Below are 11,604 nucleotides of genomic sequence, written 5' to 3' on the forward strand. Positions count from 1 at the left end.
AAACAGGTAGATAAAAGTAGGCTTTAGTTCAATCAGAGAGTTTTGGAAAAGTTAGTAAATTTTTAGAGCACTCTCAGTATATCCAAATATTTTGAAAAGTGAGTTCTTGGAAGTTGCCATAGCAGCAGGTATTTGGAGCTAGAAATATCTTTGAGATTATATGTTATGTTAGTTTTGAAATTGTCTTATTATAGAAAATGTCAGAATTCAATTCAACAGTACCTGGTAGCAGTCACGGCAGGTAAGAAAAATCTGAGGAAAGAATGGGGAAAAGCAGTTATTACTAATATGTCCTCGTTTAACTTAGATTTCCTAGGCAATTTTAAAAAGATGAGGTATGTTACCGGGTGCATATTTCTTTCACTCAGAGTAATTCCATTTCTTTGCTAATGTTATTCAGCACATATCAATAACCAGGTGTAGATGTCTGCCCAAGATGCAGATTATGCTTCATATAACATGTCCAATCTCACTAGATTAGTTTTGTAAACAGAAGATGATTACTTCTTCAACAGAGATCAGAGGAAGTAAAATAGCAGACACATTAGATGTTACCTCTGTGGTGACATCCGGGGAGTCCCCTTCAGGGTTGATTAACATTACCAAGGAATCTCAAATAATTATGCCCACACATGCTGAAGAGTGAAACATTCCCATCAGGCAATGATTACCACCAGCATCAAGAAGGAATTTCAGCCAGGCAATCAGAAATCACCAATTACGCAGAATTGCAAGAGATGATGTTGTTAGTTCATAAAAGTGCAGAAATGAATAACAGGGTAATAACTTTAAAGGAAGCAGACAGGCTTCTTTGGGCTCCTGACAGTTGACTTACACAAACTCTATGCACAGATTCCAACGGATTTTGACCATGTTAACAGCCAACTTGTAATGTTACATTCATTGTTACCCACACTCCTTTGCAAAATGCTTCTCAACCACAATGATGGGAAATGAAACAGAACAATTTCATTTTGAACTGATTCTATTCCTCCTATACTTTGGCTGCCCAAGCCCATATTTTTGCTCAAAGCATTAATTTATGATTTATATGCCAATGAGGCACATAAGGACAACTTTGTTTGCCTGTGTGTTTTTGAGATGTATGTTGTCCCACCACAATAGCAATGACCTTATTTGTTCATCTTTAAGATTTACCTTGCTGGTCACCCATCCTATAACTTTACAGTTTTCTGTCAACTCACAGAGGGATTCAAGATAACGGGTTTAGGGAAAGTTCCCATAACACTGGAACAACATGAACCTTAGTTTTTATACAGTTTACATTTCCACACACCACAACTAACTAGTAGCAAAGCCAAAATGAGAACACAGGTATTTCAGTTATCTATTGCCAATTAATAAATCACAACACAATTTTTGAGCTTAAAATGACAAGGATTTATTTTTCATGGTTTTGTGAGTTGAGTGGGAGGGCTTTCTGCTGTCTCACTGGCCTATGTGTGTGGTTGCACTTAGCTGCACAGTCATCTGGGCCAGGAGGAACAAAATGGCTTTGCTCATCTTGTCAGTTGGGACACTGGAGTTCCCTTCCAAGTGGCCTCTTATCCTGGACCAGCAGGCTTATGTTTCAAAAAGCAAAAGCAAAAACTACAAAGTCTTTTAAGATCTGGTCCCAGAAATGACACCAACCCTCTTGTCTCATTCTATTGGTGAAAACTGATTGTATGGACAGATAAGAAATAGTAGTCCCCTTATCTATCGTTTATATCTCTGCAGTTTTAGTTATCTATGGTCAACAGTGGTCTGAAGCTATTAAATAGAAAATTCCAGAAATAAATAATCCATATGTTTTAAATTGTATGCTGTTCTGTCCCACTCAATCCTCCCCTGCACATGAATCATTTCTTTGCACAGTATATCCAAACTGTGTATTCTACCCATCCATTAGTTATCTAGTAACCATCTTGGTTATCAGATCAACTGTTGGAATATTATAGTGCTTATGTTCAAGTCACCTTTATTTTACTAATAGTTCCATTGTACCAGAGGAGTGATGCTAGAAATCTGAATATGCCAAAGTGCTTTCTATAAGTGAACAGGCAAAAATTCTGAACTTAATAAGAAAAGAAAAAAAATCTCATGCTGAGATTACTAAAATCCATAGTAAGAACAGATCATCTACCTATGGAATTACGAAAAGGGAAACATTCATAACAGTTTTGCTGGCAAAAATGACGGCCACTGTGTGTGATAAATGTTTAGTTAAGATGGAAAAAAGGTATTAAATTTGGGAGTGGAGACATGAACAGAAACATGTTCCAATGGAAGGTAACATGTTGCACCAGAAAGTATTGAGCATAGATGAAGATGTCAGTAACATGTGCCTTGAAACTTGTGGACACCAAGCCATTTGCTGATAGCAAAAGAGGGTTACACACATGCAGGAATAGGTTTAGAATTAAAAATATAAAAATTAATGGCAAGGCTATATCTGCCAGTGAAGAAGCTGTTGACAGAGTTGAAGAAGTTGAGTAGGGAGAAAGGTATCATTCAAATGCAAGTTTTCAGTTGAGATGAAACTGGGCTCTTCTGGAAAAAGATGCCTAATGGAGACACCAGAGCGTTATACATGAAGGACAGAGTAACATCTGGTCTCTCATGCTCACTGAGCTACATTGATAAATAGTAACATGTATGCACTGAGCATTTCCTAAGTGCCAGGGCTGTGTGCTTTGATTATTACACTGTTTGGGTGCTTGGTTGAATCTGGGTTTAAATTGTGGCCATGCGCTTACTGGTTATAGCACCTTGAACAAGTTTCTTTACCCCTTTGAGCCTTATTTTCCCCATCTGTAAAGCAGGAAATAAAAGTAACACCTGTATCTAGGATACTGAACTCTTTAATGAGTATTGTATCATAGGTATATATATATATGGAAAAATCATAGTATACATAGGGTTTGGTGCTATCTTGGTTGAGGCATCCCCTTAGAACATAGACCCAATGGATATGTTACTGTAAGAGGAGGAGAAATGGACTTCACTTCTTAATGTGAGGAACAGCCCAGAAACATTGCAAGCAGGGAAAGAATTGCTGGAGCATCTTTGAAAACATTCTTCCCTCTGAGGTTCTTAATGTCAGTAAGTAAGGATAACATTTCTATGTAAATCCAGTCCCTTCACCATTTGTATTACTGCTGCTTCTGCAGCAAATGGGTACATAACAGTTCTTCTGTAAACACTACACCAATTTCCAATTTGTGGGGAAATCTCCCTGATCTTGGTTGTTTGGCTTTATATGTCAGTGAAAACTTTTAAACTATCTAATAAAAATAACTAGTTACTCTTTTAAAATTAACTTGATTTGTAACCTAATAAATTTTACAAAGTAATAAAACCTCAAGAAAGGCTTTTCCTGTTCTTAAGTAGAATCTTTAAAGTTTGATTAGTTTCCAATGGAAAGCTGTCGAGTTGAGCAAAGAGTCTGTCTTCACAGTTTATGAGGGTGCCATTTGGTAACCTGAAGGTGGCAGATGTGAAGGCCAAAAGTGGAGGACGTTAGTGGGGCCAGGACTTGGGGTTTCCAGATGCTTTCCTGATGGGCTCTCTGTCAAAGTCTTTCTTCTGAGGAACGTGACTCTGTGCAAGTGGCTATAGATCTTAGAATAAATATTTCATTAGTCATGATGGTTTTGAAAACTTAAAGCTGTGAAGGACACATTGGAATCTCTGTGATTTATGATAAAGCTGAAGGAAACTTGATCATTTCAGTCCTGCCATATGTAGCTGTGTGGCATGTGCAAATGAATTGAACTAGCAAACCCTGCAGATTTTGTTTCTTGATTAAAAAAAAAAAAAAAAGGAGTCTTAAGTCAGATCAGCTAACAGGCAATTTGAAACAGGGATTTAGCAAGGCAGCTGTTTTAGATGAAATTCCTTCCAAATGGTTCTCTCTTCCTTCCCCCTTCCATATTTTTTTCATGAGGACTCACAGCAGCTTTTCTTTCAAAACTTTCTTAATGATGCATATCAGTGATTTAAAAAGGACAACCTGCATGGTCCTGTAGGTGCATATTTACTTCTCCATCACTTTGCTCCTGGAGGGTGGGTAGTGTGTCTTAGCCATCCTTGTAAGCCCACCCACTCTTATGCTCTGCATATATTCCTTTGTATGAAACACACAAAGCATTTAGCATGGAAGCTCAATAAAAAAGTACAGATGTGCTTTTTTAGTTATTAGATGTCAAACTTCATACAGTAGTGAGATAGTCAAACCAGTTAGAACCCAGGTCTCCATACATGTAACTCCAGATATGTAACATTATTTTTATTATACTGTGATAGGAATTTAACAAATTTTATTGAATAAATGAGTGAATTAATCCTCTTGTTAATTGTATTTCTGGCATTGCAGATTACAGAACAGTACATTTAGAGAACTTAAAATCTGAAATTCAGGTGAGTACTTCTATTCTAGAAAAACATGTATCTTTGACTCCTGTCTTCAGCAGCCCAACAGCAGACCAGCCTGGCCAAAGGGAGGGAGTTATTCATAGGCACTGACCAGGTCATTTGAAAAAGGACTTCATTTCTCAATACGTTCAGTCCATCTGCATTTGCCTACGATGACAGGTGCTGTGATGTGGTCAGACTCACTGAGTGAATGTTCTGTTCTCTGTGGCACACATCCACATTCCCTTGTCCAAAACCCTTGGGCAAAATTTCAAAATATTTTGGATTTAGAAAGGAAATACAATGAGTATTCTGAGTAAGTATTATGTGTATATAGGTCTGAGAGGGTGCTATGAATAAAGATCTCTGCAGTGAAATTAACTTCTTGTTTTTCAGTAGAATTATGTCTGTAAGTAGCCTCACAACAGATTAGAACAGACTTAAATTGCCCAATGAGCTTTGGAGCCAAACTTACAAAAACATTATAATTTCAGAATTTAAAATTTTAGAATTGTGGCTAACAAATTATGGACTTGTTTCCCATTTAAAAATTCAGCCCTATGTAAACATAGAGAGGACATTCTTTGAATGACTTTTAATCATTTGGAAAGAAAACACACTCATCCCACTTTCTCTGTCTTGTGCCAACAGAAGAAAAAAAGTTGGTGTTTCTTTTCAGATGGAAGAAGCATGTCTAGAAGGAATGCATTTCTCCACTCAGTCTCAACTTAAAAATCTTATCTTTACCCAAGACAGCAATCATGTTGGAGTTTTTTAATGCCCATATGAGTGAACTTTGTAACATGCATTTCCAAAGAAATCTACATTTCATTTTTATTGCATGTCAACCTGGTATCTTTTTAAAATTTTTGCCATGTTTTTATTGGTACATTATAGTTGTGCATAATGGTGGGATTCATTCTTACATATTTGTACACACATACAATGTACCAACATAATTTGGCCAATAGCATTCCTGAGTATTTCCCCTTTCCTTCCCCTCCTAACTCCCCCAGTCCCTTTTCTCTACCTATTTTTCTTCAATTTTAATGAGAATTCCTCCTTTCTTTCCCTTTCTCTTCTAGCTTCAGCATATAAGAGAAAACATACAATCCTTGAGTTTCTGAGTTTGGCTTATTTCAGTTAAGATAATATTCTCAAGTTTCATCCATTTTCCTTCAAATGACATAATTTTATTCTTTAAGATACCTGGACATATAATAGCTATTTTATTCATTATTTGCAGATTTCTTATTAGTGTCATTAAACAATCCAATTTGTTATTATGGGCAGTCCAGGCTCAATTCTTTGGAAAACATTGATTTTTTAAAATACTTTCTTTTATCTGAAGCTGCAATTTGATATGTGTTCTTCATGTGAGTGGTTTATACAGAAACATTATGGTTGTTGGAAATAGTATTCAAGAAATATCATTTTTTAAAATAAATACTGAGGAGTGGGATAGCTGGGTCATATGATGATTCCATTCCTGATCTTTTGAGGAATCTGCATATTGATTTCCATAGTCAACCAGACATCTTATCTGACATGTATCAGGTGTACAAACATCATCTTCAGCTAAGCTTTTCTTCTCCCAAGCAGTTCAATATCTGCAGCACTTCTCTATGAAATGTGACAATAACATATAAGAGTATCAGAGGTAAGGTGACAAAGATAAAGTTTCCCTGAAATGTGTTCAGTAACTAAGAGTTCAACTAACTACGATTTGGGGTGTTTTTGTTGTTGTTGTTGTTATTGTTTGTTTGTTTTGCCCAATTCAGTCATATTCTCTTAAGACTGGACCAATGCAGGAAAGGATCAATGTAGAGTCAGCACAGATGCCGTCTGCCTTGGAGCATCCATCAGTGCAACCTGAAGAAGGGAGTAGCAGGGTAGAATGCTTTAAAGAATGACTCACAAGCCCTACTCCTTAAAATCAGAATCCAAATTTTCTCCATGTCATTTTTTTGAAGTTCAAAGAGAGTTATTTTCTTAAATTGCATTTTATTTCTCCGGGAACATCTGCCCTGCTGGTTTCATCTTGCGTGTAAATGAGTTACAATAGCAACAATTTCTGTCACCCTTGTCACTGATCTGGAATCAAAGATACCAGAGAGCCTCTTGAGAAAATGTAGAGGGAACTGTGGATTCTGTGAAAATATGAGTTCTGCATTGCTTCTTCTCAAATAAGATTCTGAAAAATTAATATTTCCTTAACACTATCTCCAGCAACCACAATGTCTTGAATAAACCACTCTTAGGAAGAACTCACATCAAATGTGCAGCTTCAGATAAAAGGAAGTATTTTAAAAATCAGTGTTTTCCAAAGAATTGAGCCTGGACTGCCTCTTAAAGCAAACTGGATAAACTAATGCCACCAGTACGCAATCAACTGCAGATAATGAATATTTATATGCCAAGTTATCTGAGATCTCAGATTACAGAAGTTAGCAAAATGAGATTAGGTTATGTGGGAAGGGAAGAAAAAGACTAACAGATATTTATCACTTCTTTAGTTTGAGTCCTTTAGCTCATCTGACTTTTCTCCTTCTCTCCAACCAGCAGCCATAGTCATTATTTGCAAATGGACACCAAAATATGTTACTCCCTGTTGACTCTTCTTTGGCTTCTTCCCACTTCACTGAAGAAATATTAAAAATTCTTAGCACATCCACAAGGCTCTGTATGAACAGGCAAATATCTAGCTCTGCAGCCTTAGCAGGTGCCACCTACACCCTAGTTCACAGGCTCTCTGACTTTCCTCTTGTTCTTTGCACGTGCCACTGTCTTTCTTACCTTCCAGCCCTTGCATATACAATCTAACATGCCCTTATTTCAATTTGTTGGTCTTTGAGTGTCTATTTAAATGCTCTATCTTCCAAAAAGTTCCACCAAATTGCATAGACCTATTTTTCATAATACCTTATAAAAAGATGTGCTTTTCTTTAATATAATTCCTTACCACTTTTATTTATATGGTTATTGGTGTGATTATGGAGTCATTATTTCTCTACAAGTTTCTAAGTTCTCTTAGGCCTAGAATTGAGCCTGCTATGCCTTACCAGATTTTCAGTGCCTAACAAAGTTCCTCGAACACATATAAAGTATTCAATGAATATTTAGATAAATGAGACACATGATATATCATAGGTATATTTGCTCACTCACATATTGAGTCACTTGTTTCTGCCTTCTGTGTCTGTCTTAGAGGTGGAATGAGACCAATAAAATCTGTGTCATGAGTTGAGATGAGGGCCGAGGCTCATGGAGAAAGGACCAGCTGAGGAACTCTCCTTCAGACTCTCTCCCAACCAGTGCAATATCTGCAGCACTTCTCCATAAAATGTGACAATGACACATAAGAGGGTATCAGAATTAAGGTGAAAAAGGTAAATGTGGCCTGAAGTATGCTAATTAGTTTAAGTACACAGTAAATTTCTCAGCTGATATCAGGCTCCATATGAACTTCTAATGTAACCCATGCTGTTAGGAAGGGAAAGACCTCTGAGTTTCCAAACATCTCCAAAATGGTAGGATCACTGTGACGAATGAATAACAGAAATTCCTACAATTATGTTCCTCTCTAGAACACAGAAGACAACGTTGATTTTAAATTCCTGGTTGTGAAAAACAGAATGTTTCATTAGAATGGGGAAAGAGTTGCACCTGAGTAATTTCCTGGGCAAAGGAGTCTGACCCAATACACGGATGTATTTCTATCTGTATCCCCATGTATACGACATACATGTCATTTGATAACTGCTTAGGGTAAATGAGTGCTGACACAAGCAGATAAAGACACTGCAGAATGATGCTGGGGAGTTAGTCTGAAATAGCTTGATGCCTTCCAGATTCAACAAAAAGCTTGCACCAAAGTAAGAGCATCCATTATTTTAAAGAGAAGAAGGAAGGAGATGGGAACAGTGATTAATCCCTTGGCCTTTAAAGAGTGGATGTATTCATCTTGCAGTGGAGGGGAGATTGGGATGCAGACCATTTCTGATTGGACTTTTTTTTTCACTGCCTACTCAACCATGGTTCAATGCTAATGTGTGCATGAGTGTGTGTGTGTGTGTATGTGTGTGTGTGTGTGTGTGTGTTAAGAGGAGTGGAATGTTACTTCAAATAAATAATCTTGCAGCCGCCAACAGCTGTTCCTGATTTCCTTTAATAATCCGTGACAAAAATATTGAGTGTACAGTAATGCAAATAGCCAAACAATGAAATGAAAGCAGGCAGAAGCAATCACTTGCTCTAACTCCATCTATTTTATTTGACTGCACCCAGTGGGTCAAGATGTTGAAATAACCATTACTGTTGATGAGACAGAAAGGTTGTGTCTGTGGCACATTCTTTGATGTGTCATGTATGTTTTTCTTAAAATCCATTCTTGAGTTGAAAAGTTAGAAGTCAATATATTTAACTTTTTCTTTAATAAACGCGATCTTTCTTTCTGTCTTACTAATTCATCTTATTTCTTTTTTCCTTTGTGTCATTCATTCTAACTTTTTCATTATTAACTCAGCCAGAACTTGGGGAACCATATCCTATGAAGAGAGTATACTTAGATGAATTGACAAGTGTATTATCTTACTAGTTGATACCCAACTTCCTCTTAGATTGGAAATTGCCTTCTGTCAGGAAAAAATATCACACCATGTGCCCTCTACTCAGATGCACCATCTTTCCACAAACACCTGGACTTTCTTGAACAGATCACTTTCCTTCTTGCCTCAGGATCTTTGCATATGCTGTCAGATGGGACTAAAGGAGACTATGAGGGCAGGAGCTAGCGTGGGGAAAGGAAATGAAAGTGGTAGATGATAGAATACTTTAAAACTTAGTGGAGAATCGTATACTTAAGATTTGTGTATTTAATTCTTTGTGTATTAATTTTCTGGGCTTCTGTAAAAAATTAACACAAGCCAGTAAGTTTAAAACAATAGAAATTTAGTCTCTCATCATCTGGAGTCTATGGCTCTGAATTCTAGGTGTGGGCATGACCAGGTTCCCTCAGCAATCTCCAGGGGATGATTCATTCCTGACTCTTCCACCTGCTAGTGGCTCTGGGCATGCATTGTCTTCTGGCCACATCTCTCCTCCAGTCTCTACCTCTGTGGTCACATTGCCTTCTCCTCTTCATTATTCTTTTGTTAAGGACACTTGACCTAGGACTTAGGGTGCATCTGTATAATAAGGGCTAATTTCCTCATCTCAAATATTTAGCTTAATTTCATCTACAAAGATGCTTGTCCCACACTGCTACATCGATGTTCATAGCAGCACAATTCACAATAGCAAGACTGTGGAACCAACCTAGATGCCCTTCAATAGACGAATGGATAAAAAAAATGTGGCATTTATACACAATGGAGTATTACTTTGCATTAAAAAATGACAAAATCATAGAATTTGCAGGGAAATGGATGGCATTAGAGCAGATTATACTAAGTGAAGCTAGCCAATCCCTAAAAAACAAATGCCAAATGTCTTCTTTGATATAAGGAGAGTAACTAAGAACAGAGTAGGGACGAAGAGCAGGAGAAGAAGATTAACATTAAACAGGGACAAGAGGTGGGAGGGAAAGGGAGAAAGAAGGATAATTGCATGGAAATGGAAGGAGACCCTCAGGGTTATACAAAATTTCATACAAGAGGAAGTGAGGGGAAAGGGGAAAATAATACAAGGGGGAGAAATGAATTACAGTAGATGGGGTAGAGAGAGAAGAGGGGAGGGGAGGGGAGGGGGGATAGTAGAGGATAGGAAAGGCAGCAGAATACAACAGACACTAGTATGGCAATATTTAAATCACTGGATGTGTAACTGATGTGATTCTGCAATTTGTATACGGGGTAAAAATGGGAGTTCGTAACCCACTTGAATCAAAGTATGAAATATGATATATCAAGAACTATGTAATGTTTTGAACAACCAACAATAAAAAAAAAAGATGCTTGTCCCAAATAAGTTAACATTTACAAATTTGAGGAATTATAACTTGGTAATTTGGGATGGCCCTTATTCCCTTATTTTGCTAATTTTGTGAAACTATTTTCAATGTGTTGTCTTGAGTTTCTTTTAGTATTCTTTCTGGTTTTCCTATACTGTAAGCTTGTACTTATGTATTTTTACATTCTTTATTTTTTTCATAATTAGTCTAGCTAATGAACTGGAATTTTATAGACTTTTCAAAGAAAAAAAACTCATGACTTTGTTTTTTTAATTTTGTAATTTTATATTCCAATTATTTTAGAATAAAATTTTTCACTTGTTTTATTATTTCTATGTTTGTTAGTTTTGTTGTAGCATTTTCCCTAAACTTTTAATTTAGGTGATTAATTCATCTAATTTTTATTATTTCTTGTGTAATGACAACTTTTTGACAAAACATATAGCTTTAATAAGTGTTTTTTTCTTTTATCTAAAGTGTTTTTAAAGAAAGATTCTTCCAATTTAGAGGTAGCATGCTATTTTGTTTCCTAATTTCTATATGAATTTTAGAATGAACACATAGTTATGAGAGATTGTTACCCTTATTATTACCTTAACGGATTTGTTGGATTTTCTTTGTGGCCGAGGTTCATGACTGTTCCAGGAAAACTATTCTACTTTCGAGTTAAAAATCAAATAGAATTATCTTACTAATTATGTTACTTATGTGTCCCATGTCTTTAGTTATTTTTTAAACTTGATGAAGAACAAAGTGATAGCAAATGAAAGTCTTCTTCTCTTAGTGTGATTCTTCTTATCCTTGGATTTCCCATACTATTTGCCTTGTGATTATTAATGCTAAAGCATCTGACATGTGGATATTAATGCTAAAGTATCTGACATATTCATAACTGTGAATATAACTGTTAATTTCATCCCTTCTCAGTCTAAGTTGCTCACAGTTCTATCACCTACTGCATTTTTCTCTTGATTCCCTCCAGTATTCAGATCATGCCTCTGCTTTTTCAACCCGTTTGCCTACATTTTCTTCCTTTCTCTATTTTGATTTTCAACAATTCTGAGATACTTTGCATTAAGTACCTATTATATAAAGCATATGACAAATTTGCTTTGTAATTCTAAAAAAGGCCTTTTCATTTTACTAGGGAAATACATTTCTGAATATGTCTATTAGTAGAAAAATAATGTTTGATCTTCGGTACATGTAACATCTGATGCCATCATCTCTGTTTTTAT

The sequence above is a fragment of the Marmota flaviventris genome, chromosome 11, assembly GCF_047511675.1.
Source record: "Marmota flaviventris isolate mMarFla1 chromosome 11, mMarFla1.hap1, whole genome shotgun sequence".
Lineage (NCBI taxonomy): Eukaryota > Metazoa > Chordata > Mammalia > Rodentia > Sciuridae > Marmota > Marmota flaviventris.